An 11438-nucleotide genomic window follows, 5' to 3' on the forward strand; every position below is an offset into this window, starting at 1 on the left:
TCCTCTGTGTGTAGGGCGCCTGAGGGCGTCTGTTCTTCGCTCAGACAGGACGGGGTTAAAGGAGAAGCTGATTAGGGGGCTCTGGCTCACTCAGGCCAGGAGGAGGGAGGGGTCTGGTTGCTGGGCGAGCCTGCGGCAGCAGAGGCCAGCATGACGTTGCACCAGCCTGAGGCATGCCGTGTGTTCTCCCGGGGAAGTTGTCCCTGGATCCCGCGACCCTGGCAGCGGCGGGCTCCACAGGCTCCCGGAAGGGGAGGTGTGGATAGTGACCTGTGCTTGCACACAAGATTCTTGGTGGCTGCAGCAGCAGCCTTAGCATTTCATGCCTGTCTCTGGTGTCCGTGCTGATAGCTGCAGCTCGCGCCCATCTCTAGAGCTCATTTAGGCGGTGCTCTGAATCCCCTCTCCTTGCGCACCCCGAAACAATGGTCTCTTGCCTCTTAGGCAGGTCCAGACTTTTTCCTGGACTCCCTCCCAGCTAGCCGTGGTGCACTAGCCCCCTTCAGGCTGTGTTCACGCAGCCAACCCCAGTCCTCTCCCTGGGGTCTGACCACCGAAGCCCGAGCCTCAGCTCCCAGACCCCACCTGCCCTGGCGGTGAGCAGACAAGCCTCTCAGGCTGGTGAGTGACGGTTGGCACCGATCCTCTGTGCGGGAATCTCTCTGCTTTGCCCTCCCCACCCCTGTTGCTGTGCTCTCCTCTGTGGCTCCGAAGCTTCCCCCCTCCGCCACCCTCAGTCTCTGCCCGTGAAGGGCCTTCCTAGTGTGTGGAAACCTTTCCTCCTTCACGGCTCCCTCCCACTGGTGCAGGTCCCATCCCTATTCTTTTGTCTCTGTTTTTTCTTTTTTCTTTTGCCCTACCCAGGTATGTGGGGAGTTTCTTGTCTTTTGGGAGGTCTGAGGTCTTCTGCCAGCATTCAGTAGGTGTTCTGTAGGAGTTGTTCCACGTGTAGATGTATTTATGATGTATTTTGGGGGAGGACGGCTATCTCCAGGTCTCACTCCTTTGCCATCTTGAAGGTCTCCGTCATAGAGTCCAATTTTAGTCCATGTTTTGACCTCACTGAAATACCTTGTCTCCATGGAGTAGAACATGATTCCAAGAAATGTATAACTCGCCCAACGTTGTAATCTCCCTTTTCCCCTGGAAGTGTTCCAGTTCCTGGAGGGCATTTAAGGAAAGACCCATCACTCAGGCATGCTGCCATCCTGGAAGAGATGTTTGAGAGTTATGGCTATTCTGATTTCACTCTGTGTCTCTTCATATATTTTGTTTTACAGTTTGGGGAGAATATTTTGTACACGTGCTGTCCATTATGATCACGATGATCACAATACGTACCTACTGAGTTTTTGTACTGGTGCTAATGTGCTTCTCATTCTAGAGAAGTCAAATGGTTACTTCAGGTCAAAAGCTTTGAAAAGTGCACTCAGGGTTTTAGTTTCTTTGTATAATGGTTTTGTGGTAACAATAATATCTTTCTGCCTTCAGCAGAAAGGTAATAGATTTATATTTTCAGAATTTTAAAATAAAGGCCCGCAAAGCAAACTTCAGTTCTTCAAGGGAATGGAGAATTTAGAAGGCATAGAGAATACTTTACAGAACAGTAAAGGCCAAACTTTTAAATGAAGAAATAGTAGTAGTTAGAGACTTGGTGTCACTTGCTCTCCAGATTCCTCACCCTCCTTCCAAACTTGTCTTTTCTTGGGGTGACCCCAAGGCAATGAGAGGAAAATTTGGACAAGGTTACCATGAATAAAAATGGATACTGTTTGGCTAACATAAACCATGTGCAGAAGAAAAGACCTCCTGTGGCTCTTGCATCCCTAGTGTTTCCCATAGTACCTGGCACTTAGTAGGTACTCAATAAATATTTGATAAATGAATGACTTAAAATTGCAAAATTCTGGCTGAAGTATGCTTTTCATGTAAATCTGGAGCAGTTGTACTTAGAAAATCCAGACAAGATAAAAGAGGTGATATCACCTCTTGCTTGCTTTTGCTAAAGGAAGAAATAGACTCTAAATCTTACCGTTATGACTCATCTTGATTGACTGAGATAACCCTAAAAACTAGCACTTTTTATGATTCTAAATAACAAGTCCCAGGAAATTTGCTGATTTAATTTTGCCAGGAAGAGAAAGTTTTCCCCCAAATGTTCAAAAGGTGGAGTGGAGGGAAGAAAAATAAAGCATACAACTCCATCTTAAGCCTCAGCATTCCCCTCAAGGTACAAAGAGATAATAAATATACATTTAACCATTCCTTAACCATTTATAATTAAGGATGGGGTATCGATTTGACTTGAACATGTTTTTGTAATGCTTTAAGTACTGTATCCTAAACTTTAGAGGATAAAGATTTTGCCAGAGTTAGTTGGCAAAGGCATTTGTGTTGGCTTGAAAACCCATAAATTAATCACATATTGAGTCCTTTAAAAACAACATGATTAACATCTGGCAAGACATTGTGACTGAAATTCTCCATTGCATGAGTCCAAATACAATAGAACTCTGAAGATCATGAGCGAATCAGAGTCACATTTGGCTATTTTTGTTTGGTGGAAAAAATTTCCGCAATGTATCAAATGGCCCATATACCATCTTTTGGTACCCTTAACTCACCATAAGCCAGCAGGTGTGGATAATGCTATAATCAATCACATTTACTTACATATTTCTCTGGGACTATAATACAGGGCAGATGGTGTTATATGTTGTAACAGATTTCCCTAATGCGCAGGCTTTTCTCTTCTCTGCTGGCTACCAGAGGATATCAGAGCCCTGTCTGCGTCCCTTCTGCATTCAGTTCCAGTTCTCACTGCAGGCTTCTTACTTCAAGCACCAGTGGAGGCCTGAGGGCTTTCTCTGGCCTTGGGAGCATGGCAGACTCAAGTGGAGTAGGCCAGAGGGCCCTGGGAGTTAACACCACTGTGAGCAACCCCTCGTCCAATAACAGATGAAAGCTGGTGAATAAGTATCCTCAGACTTCTCACACCTTGGGGAAGGCCACTCTTGAGGTCTGATCTTTACATTCTTCCAGAGGTGCCCAAGGGGATGAGCTCCAGCTGCCCAGAATGCTAACCCACTTGCTCATTAACAATTCTACCTGGTTCCCTGTCTCACTTCCCTGACGCTCTACTAGTGCTTCCAGGGATCCTCTCCTCAGTAATCTGATTGCACAAATTCTTGTCTAGAGTCTGCTTTGGGGGAACCCAATCTACCGTAAGCTTGTTAACTATTTTAGTTAAGGCAGTGCTTTAGCTCTAAGTATCCTGTAGATTCCATTCTGGCCAAAAAGTGAATCAAGAATGGAATTCTTGCTTTCCACACTGGAGAACAGAATTTTGTCCCCAGCCAGTGCTGTTTCACTTGTGTCTGGGTCAGTTGGCTTGTTGGTTGTGACCTGATCCTGAATTCCCATCAGCTCTCTGACAATGTATCAAGAGCACGGGGAGGGAGGTATCGGGGAGGGCTCAGTTATGACTCCATCGTTAGAGAAATAGCACCTTCCGCAGGTTATGAGAAGTGGCTCAAACACATGCTCCGTAAGGATGGAACCAGTCTCACAATATTTCTGGTGGGTGTTCCTATCCCCCCACTGCTTTGGTCACAATTTCTTTTACTGTAGTAGTGTTCTCCAATAGGCTATAGAGAGATATGTATAAGAGGATATTATTATAGGAACTGGCTTACATGATTATGGGGGCTGAGATGTCCTCTGATCTGCCGCTTGCAAAGCCAGGGGACCAGGAAAGCCAGTGGTGTCATCAATCTGAGTCTGAAGGCCTGACAATCAAGAACCCCAGTGTCAAAGGGCAGAAGTAAATGGACTTTCCAGCTTAAGCAGAGAAAGCAGATTCACCTTTCCTTTGCCTTTGTGCTCTAATCAGGCCATCAATGGATTGGATGATGCCTACTTGCCTTGGTGAAGGTCATCTTCTTTATTCATTCTGTCAATTCAAACAGGCACCCTCACAGGCACACCCAGAAATAATGTTTTACCACCCCTTAGCTCAGTCAATTTGACACATAAAATTTACCATCACATTTACCAATTACTTCCTAATCCACCCCTCACCCCAAACCAGACCTCTCCTCGGAACTCAGACCCAGACATCTAACTGCCCACAAGGCACCGGAACATCTTCCACCAACGTAGCCTTGAAGCCCTGTCCTCCCCAGCCCTTATCAAGAATGCTATCTAATTGGTCTCCACATCCTATGATTATATTTCCTACTGATTTCTGCAAACTCCTCTCCATCATCTCTGCTCCTGGTCCCCAAACACCATTCTCTTTTTCACCCAGACGACAGCTGCAACCTAGACCACCTCTCTGCTCTAGTCTTGCTCCTCTTCTAGCATTTTCCATAGTTCAGCTTTGAGTGAGTTCCCTAAAACTGTCTGCTCATACTTTCCTCTGCTTAAAATTCTCCAATGCTGGGACTTCCCAGGTGGCATAGTGGTTAAGAATCTGCCTGCCAATGCAGGGGACACGGGTTCGAGCCCTGGTCTGGGAAGATCCCACATGCCACTGAGCAACGAAGCCCATGCGCTGCAACTACTGAGCCTGCACTCTAGAGCCTGTGAGCCACAACTACTGAGCCCGTGTGCCACAAATACTGAAGCCCGCATGCCTAGAGCTCTGCAACAAGAGAAGCCACCACAATGAGAAGCCCATGCACTGCAATGAAGAGTAGCCCCCACTCACCGCAACTAGAGAAAACCTGAGCACAGCAACAAAGACCCAACACAGCCATAAGTTAATTAATTAATTAATTAATAAAATATTCTCCAATGCCTTTGGGTAAAATCCAAAATCCTTATCATGGTTGAAAATCCTCCCACCATCCAATCTTTATCCACCTCTCCTGCTTTTCTATTTCTTTGCCACCACTGCCAATCCTTTGGGTCTTTAAGCAGACTTTGCTCTCTCCCTCCTGCCATTTGCATTTGGAATTTCCTCTACCTAGAACAGTATTCTCTGGACTCTCAACCTGGCTGACTCTTTCTCTCCCTTTAGGGCTCAGCTAACATGTCCATTCCTTGGGAAATTATTACTGAGCCCTGTCTACTAGGTAAGGTACTTTGCCCTGAGTCCCCACTGTACTCTGGGCTCCCACAGTTCCCACTGAAGCGTGGTTGCTTTGTCTTTCATGTTCACCAGGCATCTTCAGTGCTAACCACTTAGTAGATGATCAATAAATATCTGCTGTAGAATAAATGAACTGAAATCAGCTTCCTTACTAACTGATGACCAAGGGCAAGTCACATAAGCTCTCTGAACTTTCATTTTCACATCTGAAGTAGAAATCATATCCAAACACAGAGATTGAGAGGTTTTGGTTAGTTGGTGCTGAATAAATGATTTTTCTTTTAGAGTCATCAAGATGAGTATTATGCTTGACTTGACCCTGTGATATTATGAGATAGTAAAGCCCACATTCCAGGGTGTCTAAGTTTAAATGGCACTCTAATAGAGGGACTTTGGGCGGAACCAAGAGGGAGGAAAGTGCCATGTAGCTAGAAGTATCCTGCTTTCAAACCTTGCATGGAGTGTGTGTTTGGAAATGTAAGTGATATAATAACATATAATTGTGTCTAATTCTCTCACACAGTTTCTTCCAAATAATCCTCCAGCTTCAACATCTGCATTTCCTGGGTTAATGCCATGAATCCAGTTTCTAAACTGAGGAGCTTTTTCCAAGAGTTTTGCCTTAAATTATTCTCAACTGTAATTCCTCCTCAGTTTCCCGCCTTCTCCAGGATTGCTGTCATCTTTCTGAAACACACCATTAAGCACCTCATTCTTGGGCTTCCAGGAACTTGTCGTGAAAATGCTGACAGACCCAGGGGCACATTTGCAGCTGATTTAACTGGGTGGAGGCAAGCACTAAACAAATTAACAGACCTGTACTGGTCAATGATTAAGGTAAAAAACTTTTTAGATTTTAGTAATGGGGAGAACGTTAAGCACATAATTTGGGTGGAAATTAGGATAATAGCACCTCCAAGAACTGTCTGCACATGTTCAAGATTTTTATTATTTTTAATTTTTTAAATTTTCATTGAAATATAGTTGATTTACAATGTTGTGTTAGTTTCAGGTGTACAGCAAAGTGATTCAGTCATACATGCCTATATATAGATATTTTTAGATTCTTTTCCATTATAGGTTACTACAGGATATGGAGTATAGTTCCCTGTGCTATACAGTAGGTCCTTGTTGTTTATCTATTTAAAAATATAGTTTGTATATTTTAATCCCAAACTCCTAATTTATCCCTCCCCCACCAACTTTTCCCTTTGGTAACCATACATTTGTTTTCTATGTCTATTTCTGTTTTGTAAATAAGTTCATTTGTATCATTGTTTTAGATTCCACATATAAGCAATATCATACGATATTTGTCTTTGGCTGGCTTACTTCACTTAGTATGATAATCTCTAGGTCCATCCATGTAGCTGCAAATGGCATTATTTCATTCTTTTTATGGCTGCATAGTATTCCATTGTATATATGTACCACATCTTCTTTATCCATTCATCTATCGATTAACATTTATGTTGCTTCCATGTCTTGGCTATTGTAAATAGTGCGCTATGAACATAGGGGTACATGTATCTTTTCAAATTATAGTTTTCTCCAAATATATGCCCAGGAGTGGGATCCTATAGTCCCACTCCTGGGCATATATTTGGAGAAAACTATAATTGGAACAATATATATATATTATGGTACCTATATTTTTAGTTTTTTAGGAAAGACGTTTAGGTATTATTTGGTAACTTACTGCTTTGGCACACCTACCTAAGTCTATGGCAATCCAGTTTTCAAGTTCACTGGGCCAGGGATGCCCACCCCACTCTGATACACAGAGTTTGTTGCCCTTTGTTTCTACATATCCCCCAAATTTGGGCACACTTAGTCATTTGTAATTAGCAATCATTTTACTAATATAAATAGGTAAATTGGTAGTTGACAGCATTGTCTATGTTTGAGACCCACCTCATAAATCCATAGTTATGTAGCCCTAGATGCAAAATACTTTAGATAGATGACTTTTTTCTCCCCAAAGCTTGAGGGTTTTCATTTATCTCTTCATTTATTTTATTTGTTTATTGCTCCATCAGTTCTTTCAATTTCTTCATGGAGAAAGTTGCAATTAGGAATAGATATTCCATTGTCATCTCAATCAGCAGCTATCAAAGGGATTGAGTAGGGTAGCACAGTGGACACCAAAGGAGAGGTTGTGATTCCATATTTGCAGATCTGTAACTCCCCACTGAGAAAGGAGATTGTGCCCTGTGTGCAGAGTGGTAGCCATGCCACCAGCTTCAGCCAGGAGCAATAGGTGACTGAGCTAGAACCACGCAGGTAGAAAGAGATGGTTGACTCCAGATGTTTTTCAAACAGTGGATCTTTGAATACTCCAATACTCTATGTCAATTACCTCATCACTTATTAAGCACTTTATATATATCATCACATTTAATCCACAACAACCCAGTGAGGAAAGTGGTACTATCATTATCCCCTTTTCACAGATGAGGGTCTGAGGTTTCAATATGCATCAAGTGCTCAAAATCACCGCTGGCCCGTGGGGGATTTGAATTTATGATGTGGTAAAACCCAGGCCTTGACACTGCTACCTCTCTATTCTGCTTGGGTCAGCTAGAAAGTATGTGCTTCTAAAGCCTAGAAGCTTCTAATGCTGACGCTCAACTTAGATCCCTGCATGGTCAGAATAATTGTACAGAAGTCAGGTTTCTCAGAGTACAAGGAAATTTTGACTCACTATTATTTGGGGGAGGGAAGAAAGAGAGAGTGCTAAACTCAACATGAACATAAAGTCTCAAAGTAGTGATGTGGAGTCGCTACAAAGCTCAAGGGACTGAATCTCTGTCACTGAAATTGATTTTGATTAATATTTTCAAAATTTCATTCTCATTTTGCTGTTTGACTTTTTGTAGGGTTCAAGAATTTCAGAGCAAAAATGGGTCTTACGAATCATTTCAAGTATGTTTTATAAACAAAAGTGATTGATTCTTTCCCCCATCTTTCTCCACAATTAAAATCTTTTAATGACTTCCCACTAGTCTTGGAATAAAGACAGAAATCATTAATAGATCCTGCAAAGCCATGCATGGCCTGGCTACTTCTTTTCCAGCCTAAACAAGTGCCATGCTCCCCTTCGCTCTGTGTTCTAGTCATACTGGGCTTCCTTTGCTTCCAGGACCACTCTGCTCTCCTTCCTGCCACAGGACCTTGACAAGAGCTCTCCTCCCTCCTACTCCACACTCCTTTTGGCCTGGTTAACTCTCACCATTCCTCCAAATATCACCTTAAATAACAGTCCCGTAAGGGAACCTTTCCTGGCCTCTGAGTTAATCAATTCTCTGTATTACATGTCATCCCAATATATAATAATTCAACAAATAGTTATTGAGTATCTTTTTATGTGTAAGCCTTATTTTAGGTGCTGGGAAACAAGATGGGAAAAGTTCCCACCTCCAGGGAGGACATAAATAATAAAGTCAACAAATGTGTTTTAAATGCTAGGGAAAAATACAGAGGTATTTAATGGGGTAGTGGCTGACAGTAAGGAAGTGGGAAGTTATTTTGGATGGAGTGGTCAGGAAGGCATCTCTGAGGAGCTGACATTTGAGCAGAAACCTGAGTGAACTTGGGAGCAAAACGAGGCTGCTTGGGGGAAAAGGACATTTCCAGGCAGGAGCAATGTTGGCATGAGAAAAGCAAGGAGGCCAGTATGGCTGGAGTGGGGGAGTGAGAGGGAGTGTAAAGAAGATGAGATCAGATCATGGGGCACAGCCGGTGGCCTAGAGAGGCTTGTGGGCCATGCACACGATATTGGAATTTAATCTGAGCCTGATGGAAAGTCACTGGAGGTTTTGAACGTGGTGATATTGATCTAATGTATGGTCTTCAAAGATCAGTCTGACTAATGCCTGAAGAATATATTAAGGGCAAGAGTCAAAACGTGGAGATCTGTTAGTGGCATAAACCAGGCAAGAGGCAGTGGTGGCATGGACGTGGGTGGGAAGTGGTGAGAAGAGGTTAGATTAGCAGGTACTGTTGCCCAGACTCACTGATGGATGTCCTGGGGAGCCTTAGAGAAACCTCTTCTTTACAGCCTGTGACACTGCTTATTGTCACACTTATTGATGTCATTCTTTCGAAAGTATGTTGCTCCCTCAGTGGATTGGAAGATCCATAAGGACAAAGATCACATCTGGTTTTACTCTTCATCACCCACCTGCTGCCTACACAGGGCCTCAGATAAATATATGAGTGGATAAATACGTATTTTAAAACCACCTAGTTTACGGGTGAGGAAAATGAGTCTCTGAGAGTTTAAGTTAAAAGATTGGCCTAAGGCCTCTCAGTCTGGACTAGAACCCTTGTCTCCACACTCTTCATACAAGCTACTTTCCCTTTTGCAGTGGAGCCTCGTCTATTTGAGAGAGGAGGGGGTTACCAAAATGTACGTCAAATACTCCTAATGGGAGACTCAACACAAACAGCAGCCAGCATTGTTCTAATCCCCTTGGTGAGGCTCTGTTGAGGTAATCTGAGTCTGTGACATTTCTTCTTTCTTTCTTTGAGCTTGTTTTCTTCTCCAGAAAAAAACATTGATCTTATCTCACTATTTTTAGTTTTTATTTATTTTATTTTCATTGAAGTATAGTTGATTTACAATGTTGTGTTAGTTTCAGGTGTACTGCAAAGTGATTCAGATATATGTATGCATATTCATTTTCAGATTCTTTTCCCTTATAGGTTATTACAAAATATTGAGTATAATTCCCTGGGCTATACAGTAGGTCCTTGTTGATTATCTATTTTATATGTAGTGGTGTGTGTATGTTCATCCCAACTTCCTAATTTACCCCTCCCCCTTCCCCTTTGGTAACCACAAATTTGTTTTCTATGTCTGCGAGTCTATTTCTGTTCTGTAAGTAAGTTCATTTGTATCTTTTTATCTCACTGTTGTGTGCCTAGGACCCGAAGGAGGTCAGCCTAAGCCATCTGATTTATGCTCTGTTTTAAAAGACGCTACAGCTTCAGACAAGAGCAGCTGGTGTGCTTAATCTTCATACAAGAAGTTTGCCATTCAAAAATGTTCACTCCCCAAGGGCATTTTGGAAAAAAAAATCAGTTGAGGCAAGCTGTGATTAAGAGGGAAAAAAAGAATAAAATGCAATTAAGCGTTTCCTTGGTTCACTTGGAAGGGAGAAGCTGCCTGAAATGTGACTTTCTCAAGCAATGATGACATGCTTGGACCTCTGCCTTTCTAATTAAATTCCTGAGATTATATATATATATATATATATATATATATATATATATATATATATGTGATTTAATGAACAGCTGGTAAAATTGGATCCTTACTCTGCAGAGCTTTACCAAAGCACTTCAGTGTTTCTGTGTGATTGAATACTAATATTTAACCCTGGAATACAAAAAGAGGAAATTAGATCCTACCTAACTGCTCATCAACTGAGAGCTTCTACACTGCACCCTTCCTGATCTGCATAGTGATTGGTTCTGTTTCCATGCTGACTGGAAAAAACACACATACACACAACACACAAACACACACACACACACACAGTAAGAACTGAGAGCTGGGTTTTATTCAGTGTCTTACTGAGGACTGTAGCCTGGGAGGTAGCCTCTCAGTAGCTCTGAGGAACTGCTTTGAAGAGGTGAGTGTTGAGGTGGAGGCCAGTATATGTGTGATACTGGCTAAAGAATATGTACGATCCAGCGTGCACTTTGGTAGAAGGTCACTGCTAGTCACGAGGAACAGATATTTCAGTTAATGATCTTAGTGCTTTTCGAAGCATGGGAAGATGCAAGGATCTGGGTTCATAAAAATTCCTCCTGAAATATACCTAATATCTAAGGCCTGTTTGGCCTGTTTTCCCAAAGCACAGAGTGCCTCATTCTATTCTTTGTTCTTGAACTCCTTTCAGAGTGTACTGTAGGTAAGCGACTGCAGTGGCTAACAGCTTAACCCTTATAGAACCAGATGGTGAGCGACGTTCCTCTGGTTTACACCCACCAGGTCACTTCCAACGTTGTCTGCATTCCTCTTTCCACTGCCACCACCCAGAGTGATTTGTACCTTTCTGAGCTCTTTCTCATGCCCTGAGACCCAGCCTCCACCCTTGGGAAGCTTCTAGTCTAGCAGTGGGATAGACATTAATGAGATAAACACTCAAACGAAGGTTTAATCACAGACTTGTGACATGCTATGAAGAAAAATAATAAGGTGCCATGGGAGAAAAATCAAATTTATGAGGACAGGAGAGGACCTCCCTGAGAAAAGAGCATTGCAGTAAAGACCTGGAGGATGAGGACTGAGCAGCAGGAAGGGTAGAGGGCAAAAAAGTGGCCAGAGAGGGCT

Source organism: Stenella coeruleoalba, assembly GCF_951394435.1.
Source record: "Stenella coeruleoalba genome assembly, chromosome: 5".
NCBI classification, from domain to species: domain Eukaryota; kingdom Metazoa; phylum Chordata; class Mammalia; order Artiodactyla; family Delphinidae; genus Stenella; species Stenella coeruleoalba.